A 7,658-nucleotide genomic window follows, 5' to 3' on the forward strand; every position below is an offset into this window, starting at 1 on the left:
ACTGTCAGTGTCATAACTGAGGTTGAATGGCCCTGCGGTCACTGTGCCTTATATTCCTACAGTAACAACAGCAACAACAACAATGGAGCTCAATGCTTTTGAGCTTTGTGGGTATTATTTTAAGTTTTCAAACAACTCCCAAAATAAATATTAATGTTTTTATTTTACAAACCAGAATTAAAGCTTAAAAAGGGTGAAGGATTCGCTAAAATTAACAACAACAACAAAACAGTGGGAAAGGCATAGGCTTGATATTTAAACATAGGTCTCCAAACCCACGTGTTTTCTGGTTTTCCTTACTGCTTCTCTACCTTTTGCCAAAGTGGATCCCCAGGTCCCATCCCACCATTACTAATGGGCCTTTTCCTTTTCTTATTCATTGTTACTCTTAGCTGGTTCTGTGTGTCTGAGGACCCGTCATGTCTCATTCCTTATGACACAGAACACTAGTGAATCCTCAAATACCCTTGTGTTCAGCCCCTCATCCTTCATTATCCTGTTTCCATTTCGACACCACTTAAAAAGAGCTTCCCAAGAGGAGCAGAGCCTGTGACTGTATGAGATGAACGCATGTCTTTCAGGAAAGCTCAGAGAAGCCAACTCCATTGCTGTCACTGGGAAATGTGATGGCTTTCTTCCCAGGCAATGAGCAACTCTAGTTCTGCGCCAGGGTAACTTGGATGACTGGCACAGGCAAGGCATACTGGAATTTGACAGGATGAACAAAAACAGTTTCTTGTAAAGTTATGACTAATATAGACAAATAGTCCAAGCATGTATCTAGACTTTACTATATAACCTCTCATTTTCTGTACAGCCTAACATAGAACATATGTTAGTGTAGATAGTTGATTAGGTATTAACAAAAGAGAAGGAAGCTAAACTGATTAAGTCTGATTAAGTTGGGAAGCTACAGCTTTACAGATACCTCAGAGGATGGCCACATTGAGACTGGTTTTCCAGTCTCCCCAGGGAATAACTCGCTGCTTCCCCCAGATTAATGGGGGAACGGGAGGATAAACAGGAAGGGCAAAATTCCTCTGCTGATATGTGCCTAGCAGAAGCCAAGTGGCAGAGGAGGAGGTCCTCTTACTATGAGGCATGCACACTAAGAGCAAAATGTTGACCATAAAGGAGAGAAAAACACTGGGAAAAAGTCAGATAAGATAAGGGCACAAAACTCCAGAAGATTCAGGAAAGAGATTGGAGAGTTTGAAAGAGAGCATACCCCTTCTTAAGCCCCAGAAGATACAACCAAAACTTAACAAAGGCTGGGGTCCCTGTTTACACACTCTTCCTCTTCAGCAGCTGTGCTGGCCAATGCCCAACACTGATCACAAGTTGGATGGGCATATAGACTAAGCTAGACTACGGAGCCTCAGATGCTAGGCTAACGGCAGGGGAGCTGTGGGTGCTGGCCCTCCTCCTGGGCTTGGTGGAGACGAATGTGGGCCTGTGGCAAGATGGAGCTGAGCAACCTGTTCATGGATGAGACCTCTGTCAGGTGTGCCTGGAGGCAGTCCTTTTATTTTTTGCTCCAATAAATCTTGCCACTATACCTCAAATCTTCCTATGTGTGTATCCTGAATATACCTTTTCTGCAATGCTATGGAAGAATTGTATTTCTTCTGGCAACACCTGGAACTAAATCAGTGCTTTATAAGTATTTTCTAAAATCAACTTAAATATCTGCAGGTGATTTTATATCATAATCTCTTTCCAGAAGCAAATTTAACGGCGGGCGTACCTGATGTGCCTTGGGCCCCCACTTCTGAAGGAAGGGCCCAGCAAAACCCCAACTATACACTTTTTTTTTCTAATAACACCAAGTTTGGTTTCATATGTGCAATTTTGACATTAATAGTACATAATATTTTTATTTATTAAAAAATATGATTACACGTATTTTTATTTTCCTTGTCTCTCTCTCTCTTTTTTAAGGGGCCCAATATTTTCTTCTGTGCCTGAGGCCTCAACCGACCTTAATCTGCCTCTGTCTCTATCAAATGCAATGAAAATCTCTCTCTGGCCCTGGCTGGCTAGCTCAGTAAGTTGGGAGCATCATCTGGAAATGACAAGGTGGCAAGATTAATTCTCAGTCAGGGTACACACAGGAAGCAACCAAAGAATGCACAACTGAGTGGAATAACAGGTGAATGCTTCCCTTCCTACTTCTCTCTTTCTCCCTTCCTCTCTGTCTCTCTAAAAATCAATACAAATTAAGCCTTGGCTGGATAGATCAGTTGGTTGGAGTGTCATCCTAGAGTGCTAAGGTTGCTGGTTCGATCCCTTGGTCAAGGAACATGCAGGAGCAGTGTGATATTCCTGTCTATCTCTGGTTTTATCCTTAGTAAGGTTGCACATGAGACCAACTTTTAAATTTAATATATATTTGACCTTTGAAGCCCTAAAGCTAAAACACTCATGGCTGTATAAAGTAGTGATGACAAAATTCCTTCTACAATTCATTAAGTTACTTATAAAATAATTATAAAAATTTTAGATTGGCAAATTTATATGACTAGGCAAATCTAAATTTTCTCAATTCACATGGGGTAATAGCATTAACTTTGTTTATCTTGGAGTTCTAAAATATAACAAAAATAGTTTCATATAAATTTTTAGAATATTTTAGTTCTGTGAAATACCCCATTGATAACTTGATAGAAATTGCATTGAATTTATAAATTGTTTTGGGTAGTATGGACATTTTAATAATTTTAAATATTAGATTTGAAACCACAAAAATCCTAGAAGAAAACAGACAGTAAAATCTTGGACATCTCTTGTAGCAATATCTTTTCTCATATATCTCCTTGGGCTGGGGAAGCGCAAAAAAAAAAAAAATAAAAAAATAAACAAATGGGACTACATCAAATGGAAAAATCATTGCACAGCAAAGGAAACAATCAACAAAATGAGAAGACAACTCACTGAATGAAAAAACATATTCACCAATGATATATGTGATAAGAGGTTAATATCAAAAATTTATAAAGAACTTGTAAAACTCAACCCCAAGGAAACAAGCAACTCAATTAAAAAATGGGAAAAGGACCTGAATAGATACTTCTCCAAAGAGGACATACAGATGGCCAATAGACACAGAAAAAGGTGCTCAATATCAATAATTATCAGATAAGTGCAAATTAAAAACAATGTGATATTAGCTGACAGCTCTCAGAATGGCTATCATCAATAAGTCAATAAACAACAAGTGTTGAAAAATATGTAGAGAAAAGGGAACCCTCCTGCATTGTTGGTGGGAATGAAGACTGGTGCAGCCACTGTGGAATGCAGTATGGAATTACCTCAAAAAATTAAAAATGGAACTGACATTTTTATGACTCAGAAATTCCACTTCTGGGAATTTATGTGAAGAAATCCAAAATAGTAATTTGAAAGAATATATGCATCCCTATGTTCACTACAGTAGCCAAGATATGGAAGCAGTCTAATTGTCTATCAATAAATGCGTGGATAAAATATCTTATGGTATATTTGCACAATGGAATACTACCTGGATGGAAAAAAATAAGGATGTCTTACCTTTTCTGACAGCATGGATGGACCTGAAGAGAATTATGCTAAATGGAATAAGCCAGGCAGAGGAAGATAATTATCATATGATGTCACTCATATGTGTAATCTAATGAACAAAATGAACTAACAAGCAAAATAAAAACTGATCATAGATAGAGAGCAGGCTGACAGCTGTGACAGGGGCTGGTTGAAGGGATGGAGAGATTGAGCAAAAAATGAAAATAAAAGAAAAATTTCATGAACATGAACAATAAGTGTGGTTATTGCTGGGGATGTGTCACTACAGGAGGCAGAAGAGGGTATAGGGGGTATTGTTATCTTTGGGTCCAGAGCCCCTTATGAAAGCCTCAACTAGCCAGGTTGAACTTTAGGTGACCTAGCGCAAGGGCAGTTCTTGTAACTCTCCACCAGTTAGTCACCTCATCACTTATCTGCACATTTTGTTAGTCATTAATCACTGATACTCAAGCCTCTTGCCATTTAGTCACTTTCCAGCACTTATCTAAGCCTTCTGTTACTTAGTAATTAGCCATCACTCCACACCAAATTCCCTGCCAAAACTAACCTCCTAGCTAGCCTTGCTCACTAACCTTATTAAAGCTTAAATCCCCAGACACTTATGGTTGGTTGACAGCATTTTGGACTCAGCCCATCTGTACACAGATGCATAAATATGTTTCATTTTATTTATTTATTATTTTTTTAAAAGTGAGAGGTGGGAGGCAGAGAGACAGACTCCCACAAGCACCCTGACTGGGATCTACCCAGTAAGCCCCCTGTGGGGGGCTCTGCCCATCTGGGGCCATTGATCTGTTGCTCAGCAACCAAGCTATTTTAGCACCTGAGGCAACCTGCTCCATGGAGCTATCCTTAATGCCCGGGGCCAACTTGCTCCAACTGAGCCATGGCTGCAGGAGGGGAAGAGAGAGATAAAGAGAGAGAAGGGAGAAGGAAAGGGATAGAGAAGCATATAGTCACTTCTCCTGTGTGCCTTAATCGGGAATTGAATGCAGAGGATCCACAAGCCAGACCAACACTCCACCATTGAGCCAACTGGCCAGGGCCATAAATTTCTTATAAAACTCATCAGGCCTTGTGCATCCTTCCTTTGGCAACCTAACAGAGATAAATGGTGATGAATGGAGACTTGACTTGGTGAGGCCAATATACAATAAATACAGTGTATAAATAATGTGTTGTAGAATTGTGCAACTGAAACATCTATCATTTTGTTAACCAGTGCCACCCCAATACATTCAATTAAAAGAAAGCAAACATTAAAAAATGCACAAAGTAATTTCATTCTTCCTTTCACAGAGGTGTCCTCTTTAAACATATTTAGTTAAGGTTTTAGAATATACCGTATTACCCCATGTATAAGACACACCGTTTTCTGAAAAATTTGGGGTCTAAAAACTGGGTACATCTTCTACAGTGTGGTTGTAGATTTTTTTAACTTTCATTTCCTGCTTTTTTCGCACTGTGTTTGTGCTCATTGTTGAAGATTTTTTAACTTACATTTCCCGCTTTTTTGCACTTGTCATTGCACTCGTTTCGCACTTGTTACCAGTATATTATGGTAGGTTACGTTTTGTCACATCTTCCCAGAAATGGCTCAGAAAAAATTTTTGTACAGTGCTGAGTTCAAGTTAAAAGTGATCCAGTTCACAAAAGTGAATGGAAATTGTGCTGCTGAACGTAAGTTTGGTCCTCCTCCAGCTGAGAAATCAATCCAAGACTGGCTACGGGAAGAGAAAACCCTACTGAAAACGCCATGGCAGAAGAAGACCAGGAGAGAAAAGTCAGCAAAATGGCTTGATTTAGAGAGGGAATTGAAGATACGGATTGAATAGCGAAGGGCAATTGAAATTCCTGTGTCCACAAAGACGGTTCAGCATAAGGGAAGAAGAGTATTACTGATGAAAAAAGAAGTTACTGATTTCAAAGGAGGACACAATTGGTGCTTCAGGTTCATGAAACAGAATGGACTAAGCATGCATACACGCACAGACTTGCCCAAAAGATGCCTGAAAACTATGAGCAGAAGGGCCTTGAATTTCATTGTTTTGTCATGCAATGTCTGAAGACACATCAGTTTGAGTTGGGGCAGATTATAAATATTAATGAAGTCCTCCTTCAATTTGATGTCCCAAGTAACAGAACTGTTGATAAGAAGGGGGTGAAAACCGTAACTGTGAAGACAAGTGGACATGAAAAGAGCCATTATACACTTGTTCTAGCTTGTTGTGCCGATGAAACCAAGCTGCCTCCTATGCTGATTTTCAAACACAAAACAATGCTAAAAGAAGACATTCCTTGAGGAGTGATTGTCCATGCTCATGACAAAGGTTGAATGGATAATGATGAAATGAAGATCTGGTTTGAGAAAGTTTAGAGAAGGCAACCAGGTGGGCTTTTATGCAAACCTGCCCTGTTGGTGCTTGATCAGTTCAGGGCACATGTAACAAAAAACACAAAGATGATTGCTGCAGAGCAAAAAGCAAATCTTGCCATCATACCTGGGGGCTTGACATCTCGGCTCCAACCACTTGATGTCGGCATTAACAAAACCTTCAAAGCTGCATGAGAGACAAATGGAACCAAAGACTTCTGGGGACAATTTGACACCAGCAAGGAGAGTGAAGAAACCAACTATAGAAGAAGTTTGTACCTGGGTGAAAAGATCCTGGGATAATATCAAGATTGAGATCGCTGTCAAGTCATTTAAGAAGTATGGCATTTCAAATGCCATAGATGGAACTGACGATGAGGCAATATATGAAGACAGTGATTTGTCATCAGATATAGATGAGGAAAAGCTAATGGATGGGAGTTTTGACAGTGATGAGGAGTTGTATGAATTTTATGATAAATAAAACTTGAGTTCAATAACTTTATATAATACATTTTTTTCAAATTTCAGGCCCCAAAATCAAAGTGAATTTTACACATGGGAGCGTCTTATATATGGGGAAGTATGGTATCTTCATTTCTATAAATAATATGCTTGTATCACTACTTTTTTTTAAAGTCAATTTTTGATATTTTCCATTAAATTTCCACTTTGGAAGATGAGGAATTTGCTAGTTTTCTTTCCCCTATTTTACTTGGGCAGGCTTGTATTCCACAACTCCCTTGTCTCAATATAGATCAGTGATAATTTATAACATCTTATACTAATGCTACGTAAATACTACTTAGAGCTGAGACATGATCACACATTGCTTCTCATGCACAACCTTTTGTTTGTCCTGAAGTTAAAAATTACTTATGTTTGCTTTGTTTTCTATGTAATATTAATTTCATCCCAAACATTCTAACAGAGGTTTAAATCAGTTCTCAGTCTACGGGTGCTTGTTAAGTTCACCTTTTTATAAGAGTATTTTTGGCATCTTTTGATTTGCTTCCCTCTTGATTGTTTGTTCTCTGCACCTGGGCACAGATGTGTTATCTTGGAGATCTTCTGGTGCCATCCTGCACAGTCTCAGGATTCCCTTTTCCTCTCTCCTCTGTCAAATCATCTGTTTCTTGTATTCCTTGTTTTCTTCTTTTTAACACTGGTTTAAGAATTTGTTTTGTTGGAACTCATTTTCTAATAGTTTCCTGAGAATAAATATATGAAGGAAAATTTTCTGGGATCTTGTTTTTCTTTTCTTTCACATTTTTATTTTATGTACAAAGAGACGGCATTCTGTGGTAAGGTAGATGTCTTGAATAACCCATTCATGGAAGGTCACTTAGTCCAACTTAATGAAGCTTATGTCCTTGGCATGCTGACAGAACACTGGCGGCACATGTATTTCCGGGTCAGACCGTGCCAGTTTGAGCAGACTCGGCATGAACAATAACCCTGGCCGAATTTTCTCGGATGTCTCCAGTAGAGCTGCTGGTGACCCATCTTGCTCCCTCTGATGCAAGGAGGCAAAAGTGGGATCCTGTATTTTTATTCTCTGTTCTACCCCTACATTTGAGGAGAGTTAGATTGTAATAATTATCTGTAGGGTCAGGGCCGCCACCATCGTGGACATTCACATGCAGGTTCCCATTGAATTCAGGCAAACGGTAAAGAAACAGTAGAGCTGGAGGATGGTGGACCAGTCTGTTTATTGGTGTCT

General features: G+C 39.2%; 1 pseudogene; it reads right to left on the reverse strand.

The window, feature by feature from the left end:
- Window positions 1-7,280: 7,280 nt before the first annotated feature.
- On the reverse strand, window positions 7,281-7,441 carry LOC136308796 (small ribosomal subunit protein uS14-like; annotated as a pseudogene).
- Between the last annotated feature and the right edge of the window lie 217 nt (window positions 7,442-7,658).

Source organism: Saccopteryx bilineata, chromosome 6, assembly GCF_036850765.1.
Source record: "Saccopteryx bilineata isolate mSacBil1 chromosome 6, mSacBil1_pri_phased_curated, whole genome shotgun sequence".
Classification (NCBI taxonomy): domain Eukaryota; kingdom Metazoa; phylum Chordata; class Mammalia; order Chiroptera; family Emballonuridae; genus Saccopteryx; species Saccopteryx bilineata.